At 47.1% G+C, this 20,159-nt stretch overlaps 1 long non-coding RNA gene across 2 annotated transcripts in view; it reads left to right on the top strand.

Annotated features, from left to right (window-relative positions):
- LOC144600704 (uncharacterized) overlaps positions 1-20,159 on the top strand; it is a 58,628-nt gene that overhangs the window by 20,168 nt on the left and 18,301 nt on the right. For both annotated transcript variants that reach the window (XR_013548170.1, XR_013548169.1), the window contains exon 3: positions 14,642-14,758. This is a non-coding gene — a long non-coding RNA (uncharacterized LOC144600704). The remainder of the gene's footprint in view (positions 1-14,641; positions 14,759-20,159) is intronic.

Here is a 20,159-nt window from a genome sequence, read left to right as displayed (position 1 = left end):
AGGAAAAGCAATCTAAGTTTTCCCAAGCTTTCCTAATAGCACATACCTTCTAATCCAGGCTGTGGGTAGATGGCAACATCTACCTACTCTCTGGCATTGCACCTCCTGGAATCAGAAGAGTTGTAGCCAGTCAAAAAGAACGCCTCAGACAATCAGAGAATGAAAGACACCCCCTACATGACTACCCTTTGCTACCTCAGCGTTTGAAATCACGCAGACGTTTCCTCTCTTCTGTCCATCCCCTGGACTGCAGTGCATTGTCCAGAAGGCTCAATCTCTGTGAAGAGAGACGAGAGAAATCCCCGGAAGACATTCACATGGCCATCGATCCCTCTGAGAAACTCCCACCAGGTTCCGACTAACATCAACACTACCCTACACACACAAGGGACAATTTTACATTTTATACCAAGCCAATTAACCTACAAACCTGTACGTCTTCGGAGTGTGGGAGGAAACCGAAGATCCCGGAGAAAACCCACACAGAGGCCACGGGGCGAACTTACAAACTCCGTACATGGTCAGGATCGAACCCGGGTCTCAGGTGCTGTCAGGCCATAGCTCTACCTCTGTGCCACTGTGCTGCCCCCATTTAAAATGTCTACATTTAAAGACGTTACTTTGTTAAATAACCATCAGAATCTGTAGCAGCAATGCATCACAATATTCTTTCAAACCCAGAGTCATAGAGTCTTAAGAGTCATAGAGTGATACAGCATGGAAACAGGCCCTTCGGCCCAACTTGCCCACACCGGCCAACATGTCCCAGCTACACTAGTCCGATTTTCCTGTGTTTGGTCCATATCCCTCCAAACCTGTCCTATCCGTCTACCTGTCCAACTGTTTCTAAACGTTGGGATAATCCCTGTCTCAACTATCTCCACTGGCAGCTTATTCCATACACCCACCACCCTTTGCGTGAAAAAGTTACCCCTCAGATTCCTATTAATATTTCCCCCTTCACCTTAAACCTATGTTCTCTGGTCCACGATTCGCCTACTCTGGGCAAGAAAGTTTGTGCATCTATTCTTCTCATGAATCTCAAGTTATTTCTGCTGAAGGTAGTCAACTTAATTAAATGAAAGCTTTTGAAATATTACTTCCAAGTGAAAGATGTGTTTAAAACCACATTTGAATTGGTAACTGGATGAATCCTGGTGGCTTTATTTTTTTAACATAACTCTGTTCAATAAACCTGTGTCTTAATTTTAGCTACTGATAAATGGCAATTGTCCCGATAATGCAAAATATGTCATATTTAATATAATGCCTTTGCAAAGCGTTTTTGTGGAATGAAGATCTGGAAGTGATAGCACAGTTTACGGTTTTAGATACATTTACAAACCAAACCATACATCGAGATTTCATGCCATCAGTGCTCATGTTGTTGGGAACAATCACTTCGCTGTATTTTCTCCAACTATGTCACCAAACAGAATGTCATGCAGACAGCTGGCTCGAATTAATCATGGATGAAGAGGACTGATGTGCCTTTGTTTTACATTTTATTCCAAAAACAACGCCTATTTATGGTGCACAATTTCAAAACCCGGGCTTTAGTTTTTCATCTCCACACTGAAGCAGAATTAAAAAACGCAGTGGTGTACATATTGCCGAGCTTGGCATCTGATATTGTAGAGGCATAGAGTGATGCAGTGTGGAAACAGGCCCTTCGGCCCAACTTGCCCACATGGGCCAACAATGTCCCAGCTACACTAGCCCCACCTGCCTGCGCTCGGTCCATATCCCTCCAAACCTGTCCTATCCATGTACCTGTCTAAATGTTTCTTAAACGTTGGGATAGTCCCAGCCTCAACTACCTCCTCTGGCAGCTCGTTCCATACACCCACCACCCTATGTGTGAAAATGATACCCCTCAGATTCCTATTAAATCTTTTCCACTTCAACTTAAAATGATATCCTCTGGTCCTCGATTCATTTACTCTGGGCAAGAGACTCTGTGCTTCTTTCCGATCAACTCCTCTCATGATTTTATACATACTGGATGCAGCCGACTTTGCGTTGTGGTGCCATGGGGCCAAGTGTCACGTGAGTGAGGAATCGGTTAGAGAGCGGGGATAGTTGGTCAGCTACTCCCAATAAAAAGTGCTGGAGGAACTCAAAGGGTCAGGCAGTATCTGTGGTGGGAAATGGACAGACAATTTTTCAAGTCACGACCCTTTTTCAGACCGACCCAAAATGTCGTTGAGTTTAGTTTATTGTCACATGAGCCGAGGTACAGTGTAATGCTTTTGTTGCGTGTTAACTAGTCAGCGGAAAGACAATACAAGATTACAACTGAGCAATTCACATTGTGATTAAGAGAATAATGCGTACTGCAAGGTAAAGCTAGCAAAGTCCGATTAAAGATAGCCCAAGGGTCACCAATGAGGTAGATAGTAGTTCAGCACTGCTCTCTAGTTGTGGTAGGATGGTTCAGTTGCCTGATAACTGGGTCACATGAGTGAGGAATTGGTTAGAAAGTGAGGACAGTCGGACCATAGAAAGCATGTTATCAGGATGCTTCACAGCTGGGTTTGGGAACAGCTCCATCCAAAGCTGCAATGGATTCCTGCAAATTGTGGACGCAGCCCAGACCATCACACAAACCAACCTCCCTTCCATTGACTCCATCTACACCTCACGCTGCCTCGGCAAGGCCAGCAGCATAATCAAGGACCAGTCGCACCCTGGCCACTCCCTCTTCTCCCCTCTCCCATCAGGCAAAAGGTACAGAAGTGTGAAAACGCACACCTCCAGATTCAGAGCAAGTTTCTTCCCAGCTGTTATCAGGCAACTGAACCATCCTACCACAACCAGAGAGCAGTGCTGAACTACTATCTACCTCTTTGATGACCCTCGGACTATCTTTGATCGGACTTTGCTGGTTTACCTTGCACTAAACGTTATTCCCTTATCATGTATCTGTACACTGTGAATGGATTGATTGTAATTGTGTATTGTCTTTCTGCTGACTGGTTAGCATGCAACAAAAGGCTTTTCACTGTACCTCGGTACAGGTGACAATAAACTAAACTGAACTGAAACAAAGATCGTCTGAGGGACCCCAATGAGGTAGATGGTAGTTCAGGACTGCTCTCTGGTTGCGGTAGGATGATTCAGTTGCCTGATAACTGGGTCACATGAGTGAGTTAGAAAGTGTGGATAGTTGGACTTCTACTCCCAATAAAAAGTGCTGGAGGAACTCAATGGGTCAGGCAGTATCTGTGATGGGAAGTTGACAAACTATTTTTTAGGTCAGGACCCTTTTCCAGACCGATCCAAATGTTGTTGCCTATTCCCTCCCCATATGCCGCCTGACCCATTGAGTTCCTCCAGCACTTTGTGTTTTGATCAAGATTCCAGAGACTGTGGTCTATTGTGCCTCCAATCTACTCCTAATAGTGGAAGTTAGACACAAAAAGCTGGAATAACTCAGCGGGTCAGGCAGCATCTCTGGAGAAAAGGAACAGGTGACGTTACAGGTCAGTTTCAGTTTCGGTTTAGTTTATTGTGTACCGAGGTACAGTGAAAAGCCTTTGTTGCATGCTCACTAGTCAGCAGAAAGACGGTACATGATTACAATCGAGCCATGTCAAGTCAAGTCAAGTCAATTTTATTTGTATAGCTCATTTAAAAACAACCCACGTTGACCAAAGTGGTGTACATCAGTTCAGGTACTAAGAAACGAACATACAATGGCACACAAACATAACAGCACATACATAAACAGTTCACAGTGCCCCCTCAGAGGGCCTCAAACGCTAGGGAGTAGAAATAGGTTTACTCTGCCTGACCCGCTGAGTTACTCCAGCACTTTGCATCCATCTTCAGTGTAAACCAACATCTGCAGTTTCTTCCTAAACATCACTTGTGAGAAACTCAGGTCATCAGTGACAGTGTGACACAAAGCTGATGGAATTCAGGTCAGGAATCTGTGCCAGAATAACAATAACACTCGCCATGGTTGTACAGTCACAAGACAATGGGGTGACATTTGAAAGAAAGACAGGAACGAGTGGGTTAACATATGATGAGCGTTTGTCGGCACTGGGCCTGTACTCGCTGGAGTTTAGAAGGATGAGGGGGGACCTCATTGAAACATACCGACGAGTCAATGGCCTGGATAGAGTGGATGTGGAGAGGATATTTCCACTAGTGGGAGAGTCTAGGACCAGAGGTCACATCCTCGGAATTAAAGGCCATTCTTTTAGGAAGGAGATGAAGAGGGAAATCTTTAATCAGAGAGGGGTGAATCTGTGGAATTCTTTGCCACAGAAGGCTGTGGAGGCAAAGTCAGTGGATATTTTTAAGGCAGAGATATAGATTCTTGATTAGTGCGGGTGTCAGAGGTTGTGGGGAGAAGCCAGGAGAATGGGGTTAGGAGCGAGAGATAGATCTGTCAGATTGAATGGAGGAGTAGACTTGATGGGCTGAATGGCCTAATTCTGCTCCTATCTCTTATGATCTTAAGACATGTTTGACGGGTCACAGAGAACCAAGATGCACCACACAGTTTTCAAGAGTATTCAGATATAGTTAAAATGACTTGAACTGATAGTTCTGTTATAAAATTTTGCATGTTTTATTCACTCATAGAAACATAGAAAATAAGGTGCAGGAGTAGGCCATTCGGCCCTTCGAGCCTGCACCGCCATTCAATATGATCATGGCTGATCACCCAACTCAGTATCCCGTACCTGCCTTCTCTCCATACCCCCTTCAGTTTGGAAGATGAGGCAGCAGCTCTACCCATAGTGACACAGTGACACAGTGACACAGTGACACAGTGGCGCAGCAGGTAGAGCTGCTGTCTCACAGTTCCAGCGACCCGGGTTCCATCCTGACCTCGGGTGCTGTCTGTGCGAAGTTTGCACCTTCTCCCTGTCACCGCATGGGTTTCCTCCGGGTGCTCCGGTTTCCTCCCACATCCCAAAGCCGTGCAGGTTTATGGGTTAATTGGCTAGGGTAATATTGCCCCCTTGTGTGTAGGGGGTGGATGAGAAAGTGGGATAACATTAAACTACTTGATTAGTACGGGTGTCAAAGGTCATGGGGAGAAGGCAGGAGAATGGGGTGAGGAGGGAGAGATAGATCAGCCATGATTGAATGGCAGAGTAGACTTGATGGGCCGAATGGCCTAATTCTGTTCCTATCATTTATGATCTTATGAACTAGTGTGAATAGGTGATTGGTGGGACTGAAGGGCCTGTTTCCATGCTATATCTTTCAATCTTACAAGCAGCCCCCTTCTTATTTGTAAAGGTTTTAATAATCTTAATTAAAAGTCTGAAGAAGGGTCTCGACCCGAAACGTCACCCATTCCTTCCCTCCAGAGATGTTGCCTGACCCGCTGAGTTACTCCAGCATTTTGTGTTAATCTTAATTAAATTAGCAATTCTCTGCAATTCACTAGTGTCCTCTAATTACTATTTACTCATGTTAAGATAACACTGTTAAGTAGATAAGAACTGTATCTTAATATCTTGGGTAATGTATTTTTCAGGACCAGTAAAATCTATTGATTCTCATCAAGCAGTCAATATATTGTATTAGCAATTACTAACCTGTTAAAACGCAAGCTCAATATAGAAAATAATGAGTGGTTAACAGAAACTCCCAGCAGGTTAAAGGAAGGTTTAACAAAACAGCAGATATTTGATTTCGTCCTAAACTAATCCAAAGGTTTCGTTTTTAGTTTAGTCCAAAGTGATCCCCGGACATTAACACTACCCTATACGCGCTAGGGACAAAGCTTATACCAAAGCTAATTAACCTACAAACCTGTACGTCTTTGGAGTGTGGGTGGAAACCAATATCTCAGAGAACATCCACGCAGGTCACGGGGAGAACGTACAAACGCCGTATAGACAACACCCGCAGTCAGGATCGAACCCGGGTCTCCGGAGCTGCAAGCACTGTAAGGCAGCAACTCTAAATGATGTTGCCGCCCTAAATGAATTTAATTTCCTGAACGGTCTCGACCCGAAATGTCCCCCATTCCTTCTCTCCAGAGATGTTGTCTGACCTGTTGAGTTACTCCAGCATTTTGTGTCGATCTTCGGTTTAAACCAGCATCTGCAGTTCCTTCCTATAAATTAATTTAATTGTATGTTAAATATATATTCACCTGCAAAGTGATGTGAGATTCTTGCTAGAATCTCTGTGTCAGCGTGAAAATAATTTGGTGCTATTAATATTCTGTCAACATGTCTACAAATCTTGCAATATCCTGGTGTTTTAATGAACTCTCTCTCTCTCTCTCTCTCTCTCTCTCTCTCTCTCTCTCTCTCTCTCTCTCTCTCTCTCTCTCTCTCTCTCTCTCTCTCTCTCTCTCTCTCTCTCTCTCTCTCTCTCTCTCTCTCACTCTCCCCACCTGGACTTTGCACCCATCTCTCCACTTCCACCATTCCCTCCGCCTCATTGAGTCTGCCAATTCTGCCCAGAGTTGGGGAATCGAGAACCAAATAGGGTGAGGATTTAATAGGGATCTGAGGGGCAAACCGTTTTACACCTAGGGTGGTAGGTGAATGGAACGAGCTATTGGAGGAGGTGGTTGAGCCCGGTACTATCACAACATCTAAAAAACATTTGGATAAGTACATGGATTGGACAGGTTTGGAGGGATATGGGCCAAGCTCAGGCAGGTGGGACTAGTGTAGATGGGTCATGTTGGTCGGCGTGGGCAAGTTGGGCCATAGGGCCTGTTTCCATACTGTGTGACTATTACAGAGGTGACTTGACTTTTGATCACAATGTAGATGAAAGACGACCACAGGTAGATTGGGAAGCAGAGATGAGGCGCTGTTAGATTAGCCATGACCTTATGGTGTCATAGAGTGATACAATGTGGAAACAGGTCCTTCAGCCCAACTTGCCCACACCGGCCAACATGTCCCAGCTGCACTAGTCCCACCGGCCCGCGTTTGGTCCAATACCTTCATGTACCTATCTAACTGTTTCTTAAACGTTGGGATAGTCCCTGCCTCAACTACCTCCTCTGGCAGCTCGTTCCATACACCACCACCCTTTGTGTGAAAAAGTTACCCCTCAGACTCCTATTAAATCTTTTCCCCTTCACCTTAAACCTATGTCCTCTGGTCCTCGATTCACCTACTCTGGGCAAGAGACTCTGTGCATCTACCCGATCTATTCCTCTCAAGATTTTATACCCCTGTTACTCCAGCACTTTATGCATATTTTTTTTTGGAAACCTATGTCCTCTGGTCCTCGATTCACCTACTCTGGGCAAGAGACTCTGTGCATCTACCCGATCTATTCCTCTCAAGATTTTATACCCCTGTTACTCCAGCACTTATGCAGTCCCTTGTGTAGGAAGGAACTGCAGATGCACGATTTATACTGAAGAAAGACACAAAATGCTGGAGTAACTCAGATGGTCAGGCAGCTTCTCTGGAGATAATGGATCAGTGACATTTCGGGTTGGGACCCTTCCTCAGACTGTCTACCCTGTCTACCCTTCAGACTGAAGTAGGGAACTGATCAGAACTGCTGTGCCACCGACAATATGCAATAGACCATTCCTCTAAAGCATCAACACATCTCCCCTGAAACATCAATGCCTCATTTGTGCGTCTGCCTGATCTATTCCTCTCATGATCGTATATCTTATACAGAAGAGTGGGAGAGAGAGTGACCTGCTCCGGTGCCTCATTTGTATGCCTTTGGTCCACTTACAGTATCTTATTCTCTGCTAATTGGCTGCTAGCCTTCCTACTTAACAGCGGCAACTCGTCCTCAGAATCATGTCATTAGTTGTAATTGTCTGGGGAAGTCCTGCGGATGAAAGTTTGCCGTCTTTCACGATCATGGGCCGAGTCCATCTAAACTTTGCCCTCCGGTCCTGATTCAACAGGTGCGTCACATCATGAGGTCGTTTTGATTTCTGATATATTTCATTAACTGCGTTGGTTTATATTGCGCTGGGCACCATCCACTGCCTACAAACACACAATAACCTTCCCCCAGGGACATTCCATCCTTTAATACCAACCATATTAAGCGGTATTCCTAAATTCATTGCATAATCAATTTCCTTAATGGTCCATGAATTGGAAACAGGTGGCGGATTTCAGCAATAAATCGCTTCAGTGTGATTGGAACCTTTTGATTAAGAGGTTTAAAAATTCTTAATGCCCTTCATATCTTACTGACCCAACGCACGGCAGATTAGTCGAGAATCTCAGGCTGGAAGCTTCAAGGAGGTGCAGAGGTCGATGGACTACATAAACACGGTAAAACGATAGGAGAATAGGGAGGAATTTAGTTGATCTGAGTCTCCAAGTGGCGCAGCGGTAGAGTCGCTGCCTCACCGCGCCAGAGACCCGGGTTCGATCCCGACTGCGGTCGCTGTCTGTACGGAGTTTGTACGTTCTCCCCGTGACCTGCGTGGGTTTTCTCCGGGTGCTGCGGTTTCCTCCCAAAGACCTGCAGATTTGCAGGTTAATTGGCTTTGGTAACATTGTTGATTGTCCTTAGTTGTGTTGTGTAGGATTGCGCTGGCCAGTGCGATCTCGGTGGGCCGAAGGGCCTGTATCTCTAAACTGAACTAAAAAAAAAGTTAAGAGTCGATAGACTTTGGTCAAGGGTCTTTCATTGTCTAAAATGGAACAATGAAATTCTTGCTTACAGCAGCATAACTGGCAGTCACGATACTCCTGGATAACAATAACAAACAAAAAAAGAGCAATAAATTTAAACTACAATATTTGTTAAACAAACAAAAGCCCGTACCTAGTGCGACCAAGACAGTTCGGATAGAACAAGGAACTGCAAATGCTAGTTTACAGAGTGCAGAGGTAACTCAGCGGATCAGACAGTTAGAAGTATACAGTTTAATAGCAATAGTTGAGTTTACAGGGTTTAGATAGTGTGGAAACTGGCCCTTCGGCCCACCGAGTCCGTGCTGGACAACGATACCCGCACACTAACACTATCCTACACGTACTAGGGATCATTTACAATTTTACCAAGCCGATTAACTTACAAACTTGTGGATCTTGACTTGAGTGTGGGAGGAATCCGGAGCACCCGGAGAAAAGCAACACAGGTCACGGGGAGAACGTACAAACTCCGTACGGACAAGCACTCGTAGTCAGGATGGAACCCGGGTCTCTGGCACTGTAGGGCAGCAACTCCACCGCCGCGCCACCGTGGTTTTAGTACATGCGGCCATATCTTAAGTCTTCTTAGCTTAGGCACTCTCGGTCATGGCTGACCATGGGTGATGCATCCACCCATGTTTGCTTGCTTGCTAGTTGGTTGGTTGCTTGCTCCACACCTCGGCTAGAGCAGCGTCGCTTGTGGCTGAAAAGACCAATATCTTAAGTGCATCTTTAAATACATCCACTCTAAAGCCTGGTTAACCAGTAAGGTAAGTACAGTATGCAAACATTATTGCGAGGAGTGCCCCTTTCAAATGAGTCCCGAATGTGTCAACGTGGGCACCTTTGATCAGCGAGTCCAAGGCCGGAGTTGACACGGCACACAATCCCCGGCCTTCTTAACGGACCAGTAAATGCAAATTTCAAACATAAATTATTAAGGGGTTGGACACGTTAGAGGCAGGAAACATGTTCCCATTGTTGGGGGAGTCCAGAACAAGGGGCCACAGTTTAAGAATAAGGGGTAGGCCATTTAGAACTGAGATGAGGAAAAACGTTTTTCAGTCAGAGAGTTGTGAATCTGTGGAATTCTCTGCCTCAGAAGGCAGTGGAGGCCAATTCTCTGAATGCATCCAAGAGAGAGCTAGATAGAGCTCTTAAGGATAGCGGAGTCATGGGGTATGGGGAGAAGGCAGGAACGGGGTACTGATTGAGAATGATCAGCCATGATCACATTGAATGGCGGTGCTGGCTCGAAGGGCCGAATGGCCTCCTCCTGCACCTATTGTCTATTGTCTAAAATCACCCATGGGGGTCAGCCATGACCGAGGAGGGAGGGGGCTAAGAAATGTAAATACTTCCAGGGGAAATCTAAAGACGAACCCCAAAATTGGAAGGTGTCACAAAATGCTGGAGTAACTCAGCGGGTCAGGCAGCATCTCGGAGAGAGGGAATGGGTGGCGTTTCGGGTCCAGACCCATCTTCAGACTGATGGTCCCATAATTGGAATGTCGTTTCACCCGGCAGCGTGAAGCCAACAAGTAATGTCGGCAATCCCACCTTAATGTGGGCTTGTCACCAATGGTTCGGAATGCAATTCGGAAATTTCTTTCTAACGTCAGGTTAAGGGCACTTAATGGTTTCTGAGCTCAGCGCTCATTGCTTTCGTCGTTCAAACCGTTTCCCAACCCCCAGTTCGACCATCTCATTACACGGTGGCGCAGCGGTAGAGTTGCTGCCTTCTAGCGCTTACAGTTCCAGAGACCCGGGTTTGATCCCGACTACGGGCTCTGCCTACACAAAGTTTGCACATTCTCCCCCTGACCTGCGTGGGTTTTCTCCGAGATCTTCCTCCCACACTCCAAAGACTTATAGGTTTTGTGGGTTAATTGGCTTGGGTTTTTATATCATTGTAAATTGTCCCTAGGATAATGTGTGTGTAGGATAGTGTTAATATGCTGGGAGATAATCGCTGGTCGGTGCGGTCTCCGAGGGTCGAATTGTTGTATCTCTAACCTAAACTTAACTAACGTCTATCAAACTAGAGGGACTCGTATTGTGTAGCTTACACAACAATGGTAGGATCACTGGAATTTAGACACTTAGCACGGAAACAGGCCTGTTTGAAGTTTGAAGAAGGGTCTCGACCCAAAACATCACCCATTCCTTCTTCCAGAGATGCTGCCTGACCCGCTGAGTTACTCCAACATTTTGTGTCTATGGTATATGCCAGCATCTGAGGTTCCTTCCTACACGGAAGCAGGCCCTTCAGCACACCGAGTCCATCAGCGATCAGCCCTACGCGACCATAATCCTGCACACTTGGGACAATTTTACTGGTCAATTAATGGAGTGATACAATGTGGAAAAAAAGTCCCTTCGGCCCACCTTGCCTACACCAGTCAACAAGTCCCAGCTTCACTACATCTAACGTCTATCAAACTAGAGGAACAGCACCTCATATTCTGCTTGGTTAGCTTACAACCCAATGGTATGATCACTGAAATCCCATTTGGTCCATATCCCTCCAAACCTGTCCGACCCATGAACCTGTCTAACTGTTTCTTAAATGTTGGGATAGTCCCTGCCTCAACTACCTCCTCTGGCAACTTGTTCCATGCACCCACTACCCTTTGTGTGAAACAGTTACCCCTCAGATTCCTTCTTAAATCTTTTCCCCTTCACCTTGAACCTATACACTCTAGTCCTCGATTCACCAACTCTGGGCAAGAGACTCTGTGCATCTACCCGATCTATTTGTCTCATGATTTTATACCCCTCAATAAGATCGCCCCTCATCCTCCTGCGCTCCAAGGAATAGAGACCCAGCCCACTCAACCTCTCCCTGTAGCTCAGACCCTCTAGTCCTGGCAACATCCTCGTAAATCTTCTCTGTTCCCTTTCCAGCTTGACAACATCTTTCCTATAACATGGTGCCCGGGAACTGAACACCATACTCTAAATGCAGCCTCACCAATTGCAACATGCAAACTCCGTACAGACAGCACCCATAGTCGGGATTGAACCTGGGTCTCTGCCGCTGTAAGTCAGTGACTCTACCGCTGCGCCACCGTGCCACTCCTCTCCAATTTTAATAACTAACGTACAAACATCCCTATTAAATACTATCTATTTAGTAGTTTTTCCCATTCCCATTCTTTTCCCTGTGTCCCACCTGGATTTGTACCCATTTCCTGCCTTCCCCCTCCCCCCTTCCCCCCACCCCCCGCCTCCAGCTCCATTCCTTCCTCCGGCTTCACAATTCGCCCTTTTTCGGTCCTCATCTCTCACCTTTAGTCGTTTCATCTCCTCAAATAGCTAATACCTCAGTCTATTGGACTATCCATCATCTGCCTATCTGACTCTAGTTTATTATAGTTTAGTTTAGTGATACAGCATGGAAACAGGCCATTCAGCTCACCGACTCCACAATGACCAGCGATCCCTACACATCAACACTACCCTACACATACTAGGGAACAGTTTTTCACAGGTATGTAGGTTAATTGGCTAGGTAAAAGACAAAAATATTGCCCCTAGTGTGTGTAGGATAGCGTTAATGTGCGGGGATCGCTGGTCAGTGTGGACACGATGGGCCGAAGGGCCTGTGTCCGCGCTGTATCTCTAAAGTAAACTAAATTTAACCAATTAACCTACAAGTCTGCACGTCTTTGGAGTGTGGGAGGAAACCGGAGCACCCCCGGAGAAACCCCACGCAAGTCACGGGGAGAACGTACAAACTCCGTACAGACAGCATCCATAGTCGGGATGGAACCCGGGTCTCTGGCGCTGTGAGGCAGCAACTCTACCGCCGTGCCATCGCGCCGCCCCAAACACTGACTTTGGATCTAGAAATAGAAGGTATTTATTCACAAAATGCTGGAGTAACTCAGCAGGTCAGGCAGCATCTCAGAAGAGAAGGAATGAGTGACGTTTTGGGTTGAGACCCTTCTTCAGTCTGAAGAAGGGTCTCGACCCGAAACGTCGCCCATTCCTTCTCTCCCGAGATGCTGCCTGACCTGCTGAGTTACTCCAGCATTTTGTGAATAAATACCTTCGATTTGTACCAGCATCTGCAGTTATTTTCTTATACTATTGGATCTAGAAATAAATAAATCACAGGATGTTGCAACTGGCTGCTGCAGAGGACCAGAGAGATTTATTAGCCCGTAGGAAGTATTAAAAGCTGCAAAACATTATTTAAAGAAGTTGATGTAATGTTGGCCATTATCTGAAGGACAAAACTAAAAATAAGGCGGAGGTTATTTTTAGGGCGGCACGGTGGCGCAGCGGTAGAGTTGCGGCCTCACGGCGCCAGAGACCCGGGTTCCATCCCTACTACGGGTGCTGTCTGTACGGAGTTTGTACGTTCTCCCCGTGACCTGCGTGGGCTTTCGCCGAGATCTTCGGTTTCCTCCCACACTCCTAAGACGTGCAGGTTTGTAGGTTAATTAGCTTGGTATAAATGTAAATTGTCCCTAGCGTTTAGGATGGTATTGAAGTGCGGGGATCGTTGGTCAGTGCAGACTCAGTGGGCCGAGGGGCCTGTTTCTGTGCTGCCCTCAACATCCTCCAGGGACTCCTTCTCCAGACTGATGTCAGTGGAGGGGGCGGGACAAAGATAGGATGTAGTCGGAGACAGGAAGACTAGTGGGAGAACTGGGAATGGGGAGGGGATGGAGAGAGAGGGAAAGCAGGGACTATCTGAAGTTAGAGAAGTCGATGTTCATACCGCTGGGCTGGGCTGGGCAATTTGCGCTGGGCCTCACTCTGACAATGGAGGAGGCCCAGGACAGAAAGGTCAGATTGGGAATGGGAGGGGGAGTTAAAGTGCTGAGCCACCGGGAGACCAGGTAGGTTAATGCGGACTGAGCGGAGATGTTCAGCCAAACGATCGTCGAGCCTGCGCTTGGCCATCTAGTGCTCTCGGTGTGGGCTCCTAGAATTCGATGAGATCAAGTGCAGACCGGGCGATCATTTCGCTGAACACCTCCACTCGGTCCGCCTTAACCTACCTGATCTCCTGGTTGCCAAAGATTTTATCTCACCCTCCCATTCCCACACTGACCTTTCTGTCCTGGGCCTCCTCCATTGTCAGAGTGAGGCCCAGCGCAAATTGGAGGAACAGCACCTCATATTTCGCTTGGGCAGCTCAAGCCCCAGCAGTATGAACATTGACTTCTCTAACTTCAAGTAACTCCAGCTTACCCCCTCCCTCCCTCCCTCCCTCCCTCCCTCCCTCCCTCCCTCCCTCCCTCCCTCCCTCCCTCCCTCCCTCCCTCCCTCCCTCCCTCCCTCCCTCCCTCCCTCCCTCCCTCCCTCCCTCCCTCCCTCCCTCCCTCCCTCCCTCCCTCCCTCCCTCCCTCCCTCCCTCCCTCCCTCCCTCCCTCCCTCCCTCCCTCCCTCCCTCCCTCCCTCCCTCCCCTCCCTCCCTCCCTCCCTCCCTCCCCTCCCTCCCCCCCCTCCCCACAACCTTGTATCACTATCGTTAGCACATCTTCCCCAGCCAACAATGGGCCATTGTGGGCTCCACCCTTCCTGAAGTCACCTGTTGCTAGGGTTGCCAACTGTCCCGTATTAGCCGGGACATCTCGTATTTTGGGCTGTTGGTTTGTCCCGTACGGGACCGCCCTTATCCTGTATTAGGCCCGGATGCTGTAGGCCCGGATGCTGTAGGCCCGGACGCTGTAGGCCCGGACGCTGTAGGCCCGGACGCTGTAGGCCCCGACGCTGTAGGTCCCGACACTCTAGGTTTCCGCCATTTTAGCTCCGGACAGTGTAGGTCCGGACAGTGTAGGTCCGGAGGTCCAGGCGCCGCCTGACGGAGGTTGCCTAGCAACCCGCCTCCAGGCCCGGGCGGCCGCCATTGGTGGAGCGGGAGCACGTGGCCGCTAGCTGGGTGAGGTCACGTGGGGCGCGGGGCGGTGACGTCACCTTGTCCCGTACTTGGGAGTGAGATAGTTGGCAACCCTACCTGTTGCCACCCCTGATTTGTTCTGGCCTTCTCTATCTTTCAGTATGAAGAAGAGTTCCGACCCGATGTGTCACCTATTCCTTTTCTACTGGGATGCTGCATGACCCGCTGCGTTTCTCCAGCACTTGGTGTCTACCTTGAAACTATGGAGTGTGGTCTGGTAGGTGGAATTAGTCTAGATGTGTACATGATGTTGGCAGAGAGAGGGTAATAGGTCTGTTTACAGGGATGACGAGGAGGCAATACGAGGAGAAAAGATGAGGTACGAGGGTAAACTAGCCAATAATATAAAGGAGGATAGCAAAAGTTTTTTTAGGTACGTGAAGAGGAAAAAAATAGTCAAGGCAAATGTGGGTCCCTTGAAGACAGAAGCAGGGGAATTTATTATGGGGAACAAAGAAATGGCAGACGAGTTAAACCGTTACTTTGGATCTGTCTTCACTGAGGAAGATACACACAATCTCCCAAATGTTCTAGGGGCTGGAGAACCTAGGGTGATGGAGGAACTGAAGGAAATCCACATTAGGCAGGAAATGGTTTTGGGTAGACTGATGGGACTGAAGGCTGATAAATCCCCAGGGCCTGATGGTCTGCATCCCAGAGTACTTAAGGAGGTGGCTCTAGAAATAGTGGAAGCATTGGAGATCATTTTTCAATGTTCTATAGATTCAGGATCAGTTCCTGTGGATTGGAGAATAGCAAATGTTATCCCACTTTTTAAGAAAGGAGGGAGAGAGAAAACGGGTAATTATAGACCAGTTAGTCTGACATCAGTGGTGGGGAAAATGCTGGAGTCAATTATAAAAGACGAAATTGCTGAGCATTTGGATAGCAGTAACGGGATCATTCCGAGTCAGCATGGATTTACGAAGGGGAAATCATGCTTGACAAATCTACTGGAATTTTTTGAGGATGTAACTAGGAAAATTGACAAGGGAGAGTCAGTGGATGTGGTGTACCTCAACTTTCAGAAAGCCTTCGACAAGGTCCCACATAGGAGATTAGTGGGCAAAATTAGGGCACATGGTATTGGGGGTAGGGTACTGACATGGATAGAAAATTGGTTAACAGACAGAAAGCAAAGAGTGGGGATAAATGGGTCCCTTTCGGAATGGCAGGCAGTGACCAGTGGGGTACCGCAAGGTTCGGTGCTGGGACCCCAGCTATTTACGATATACATTAATGACTTAGACGAAGGGATTAAAAGTACCATTAGCAAATTTGCAGATGATACTAAGTTGGGGGGTAGTGTGAATTGTGAGGAAGATGCAATAAGGCTGCAGGGTGACCTGGACAGGTTGTGTGAGTGGGCGGATACATGGCAGATGCAGTTTAATGTAGATAAGTGTGAGGTTATTCACTTTGGAAGTAAGAATAGAAAGGCAGATTATTATCTGAATGGTGTCAAGTTAGGAGGAGGGGGAGTTCAACGAGATCTGGGTGTCCTAGTGCATCAGTCAATGAAAGGAAGCATGCAGGTTCAGCAGGCAGTGAAGAAAGCCAATGGAATGTTGGCCTTCGTAACAAGAGGAGTTGAGTATAGGAGCAAAGAGGTCCTTCTACAGTTGTACCGGGCCCTGGTGAGACCGCACCTGGAGTACTGTGTGCAGTTTTGGTCTCCAAATTTGAGGAAGGATATTCTTGCTATGGAGGGCGTGCAGCGTAGGTTCACTAGATTAATTCCCGGAATGGCGGGACTGTCGTATGTTGAAAGGCTGGAGCGATTGGGCTTGTATACACTGGAATTTAGAAGGATGAGGGGGGATCTTATTGAAACATATAAGATAATTAGGGGATTGGACACATTAGAGGCAGATAACATGTTCCCAATGTTGGGGGAGTCCAGAACAAGGGGCCACAGTTTGAGAATAAGGGGTAGGCCATTTAGAACGGAGATGAGGAAGAACTTTTTCAGTCAGAGGGTGGTGAAGGTGTGGAATTCTCTGCCTCAGAAGGCAGTGGAGGCCAGTTCGTTGGATGCTTTCAAGAGAGAGCTGGATAGAGCTCTTAAGGATAGCGGAGTGAGGGGGTATGGGGAGAAGGCAGGAACGGGGTACTGATTGATAGTGATCAGCCATGATCGCATTGAATGGCGGTGCTGGCTCGAAGGGCTGAATGGCCTACTCCTGCACCTATTGTCTATTGTCTATTGACTCTTCACCAGTATCTTCTGCATGCTGTATGGATTGCTTTCCACAAATTTTGTTCAGAAGCTAACTGTCTTTATATTACTGGAAGAAAAGGTGATGGTGTTTGTTACAAACCTTTGAGCAATTTAATTTAGTTTAGTTTAGAGATACGGCGTAGAAAGAGGCCCTTCGGCCCACTGAGCCTGCGCTGACCAGCGATCCCAGCATATTAACACTACCCTACACACACTAGGGGCAATATATATTTATACCAAGCCAATTAACCAACAAACCTGCACTTCCTTTCAGTCACTGAAAGGAAGCTTGCAGGTATAGCAGGCAGTGAAGAAAGCCAATGGAATGTTGGCCTTCATAACAAGGGGAGTTGAGTATAGGAGCAAAGAGGTCCTTCTGCAGTTGTACAGGGCCCTAGTGAGACCGCACCTGGAGTACTGTGTGCAGTTTTGGTCTCCAAATTTGAGGAAGGATATTCTTGCTATTGAGGGCATGCAGCGTAGGTTTACTAGGTTAATTCCCGGATTGGCGGGACTGTCATATGTTGAAAGACTGGAGCGACTGGGCTTGTATACACTGGAATTTAGAAGGATAAGAGGGGATCTTATCGAAATGTATAAGATTATTAAGGGGTTGGACACGTTAGAGGCAGGAAACATGTTCCCAATGTTGGGGGAGTCCAGAACCAGGGGCCACAGTTTAAGAATAAGGGGTAGGCAATTTAGAACTGAGATGAGGAAAAACATTTTCAGTCAGAGAGTTGTGAATCTGTGGAATTCTGTGCCTCAGAAGGCAGTGGAGGTCAATTCTCTGAATGCATTCAAGAGAGAGCTAAATAGAGCTCTAAAGGATAGCGGAGTCAGGGGGTATGGGGAGAAGACAGGAACGGGGTACTGATTGAGAATGATCAGCCATGATCACATTGAATGGCGGTGCTGGCTCGAAGCCCCCTCCTGCACCTATTGTCTATTGCCTTTGGAGCGTGGGACAAAACCAAAGATCTCAGGTCACCGGAGAATGTACAAACTCCGTACAGACAGCACCCGGAGTCAGAATCGAACCCGGGTCTCTGGTGCTGCAAGCGCTGTAAGACAGCATCTCTACTGTTGCGCCACCGTGCCGCCCTAGTGCAGAACCTTTGAGCGCAATAGATTGGAAGTAAATCAAATTGGAAAATAATTACTTCTCTGTGCATGTCCCGTAACTTGCGAGGTGAGGGGTGGGGAAAGGGGTGGGCAGATGTAAGGGGCATTGATTTATCTATTAACCTTTTGTTTCCAGTTCTTTTAACTTTTCTCTTCTGACTTGTTCTTCAAAGCAAGCAGTTAATTGGAATCAATTTTTGCTAAACCACATCGTAATCTTCAAAGTTTCAAATATTTCCGCTTGAAACCTCTTCTCTCCAAAGAAAACCAGCGTAACATCCTTTATATTTCTTCACACACTATTGAGGGTCTGAGCTACAGGGAGAGGTGACCTAGGGTGGGACTCTATACCCTGGAGCGCAGGAGGATGAGGGGTGATGTTATAGAGGTGTATAAAATCATGAGAGGAATAGATCGATGCACAGAGTCTCTTGCGCAGTTGGTGAATCGAGGAACAGAGGACATAGGTTTAAGGTGAAGGGGAAAAGGTTTAAGAGGAATCTGAGGGGTTATGTTTTCACACAGAGGGTGGTGGGTGTACAGAACGAGCTGCCGGAGGAGGTAGTTGAGGCAGGGACTATCCCAATGTTTAAGAAACAGTTAGACGGGTACATTGATACGACTGGTTTGGAGGTGTATGGGCTAAACACGGGCAGATGGGACTAGTGTAGATGGTCGGTGTGGGCAAGTTAGGCCGAAGGGCCTATTTCCACGCTGTATCACTCTATGACTCTCTATGACTTAGTATTGGTCTGTTGTCAATCAATAATTGAAGTAGGTTTCTTACAATCATTTGTTTCTATGAAGGTGCTGATCTGAGAGGCATTAACAGTCTTAAGCCAACACTTGCCCATTCTAAGAGGACCAAGTACATCCTAGAACATTGTGGGAAACAAGAGAAAAGATTGAGGGGCCCTGGCAGAATTATTTGTGGCATCGTTAGCCTTGGGCGATGTACTGGGTGGCTAATGCTGTGCGCTTGTTTCCGAGGGACTGCAAGGACAAGCTGGAGAACACGAGGCTGATCAGACCAACATCGGTGATGGGAAATGTGCAGGAAGGAACTGCAGGTGCTGGTTTAAATGGAAGGTAGGCACAAAATGCTGGAGTAACTCAGCGGGTCGGGCAGCATCTCTGGAGGGAAGGAATAGGTGACGTTTCGGACATTTCAGACTGAAGAAGGGTCTCAACCCGAAACGTCACCCATTCCTTCTCTCCGGAGATGCTGCCTGTCCCGCTGAGTTACTCCAGCATTTTGTGTCCATCTTTGGTGATGGGAAAGTTAGTGGAAGGAATTCTGAGGGACAGGATCCACCAGGAGACAGTATTCGGAAAGGTAAGGACTGATTGAGTGGCGCGGCGGTAGAGTTGCTGGCTCACAGCGCCAGAGACCCGGGTTCGATCCTGACCACGGGCGCTTGTCCGTACGGAGTTTGTACGTTCCTCCCACACTCCAAAGGCGTGCAGATCTGAAGGTTAATTGGGTTGGTAAATGTAAAAATTGTCCCTGGTGTGTGTGGGATAGTGTTAATGTTTGGGGATCGCTCATACAATACAATACAATATATCTTTATTGTCATTGTACAGGGGTACAACGAGATTGGGAATGCGCCTCCCATACGATGCAATAAATCAATTAGCTAGTCAGTATTAATTTAAACAACAACAACCCAATGAAACAAATTGTAACATCGGCATGGACTCGGTGGGCTGAGGGTCCTGTTTCTGTGCTGCATCTCTAAACTAAACCAAACCCAACTAAACAATGAGATAAATAACAAGATCAGCTATTGTACGCATCTGGGTTGCGGGACAACTATTGGCGAGGAGATCGGCCTAATCCTCTCCTAATCCTCTTGGGTCTGTGCCGTGGGATCATTTACATTCAGCGGGAGGACGAACATTATTGGCTTCGGATCTCATTTTGAAAGATGGTAACCAACAAATACCACGGCAAACCTCAGCAGAGAAGACGGCTGCTCTTTAACATGCAGTTGGTCGGCAGCGTTGCACAAAAACATCTTCAGGGCAAATAGCAGAATATTTTCAATGCATGAGTAATTCGTCTTTGATTGCAGAGTTGTGAGAGAAGGAACGACAGATTGCAAGTCTGTATTTGAAGGATGGCTGACTAGTTGAAGCCATGGCCTCTGGTCTTGCTGCACTAACATACAGAAACCATGCAAATGAGACAGTCAACATCAAAATGTCACCGACTCACACCGTGACTCCTTCAGTTTAGTTTTAGTTTAGCTTTAGAGGCACAGCCCGG

Source organism: Rhinoraja longicauda, chromosome 15 (genome assembly GCF_053455715.1).
Source record: "Rhinoraja longicauda isolate Sanriku21f chromosome 15, sRhiLon1.1, whole genome shotgun sequence".
NCBI classification, from domain to species: domain Eukaryota; kingdom Metazoa; phylum Chordata; class Chondrichthyes; order Rajiformes; family Arhynchobatidae; genus Rhinoraja; species Rhinoraja longicauda.
This window is presented reverse-complemented; position numbering and strand designations above follow the sequence as displayed.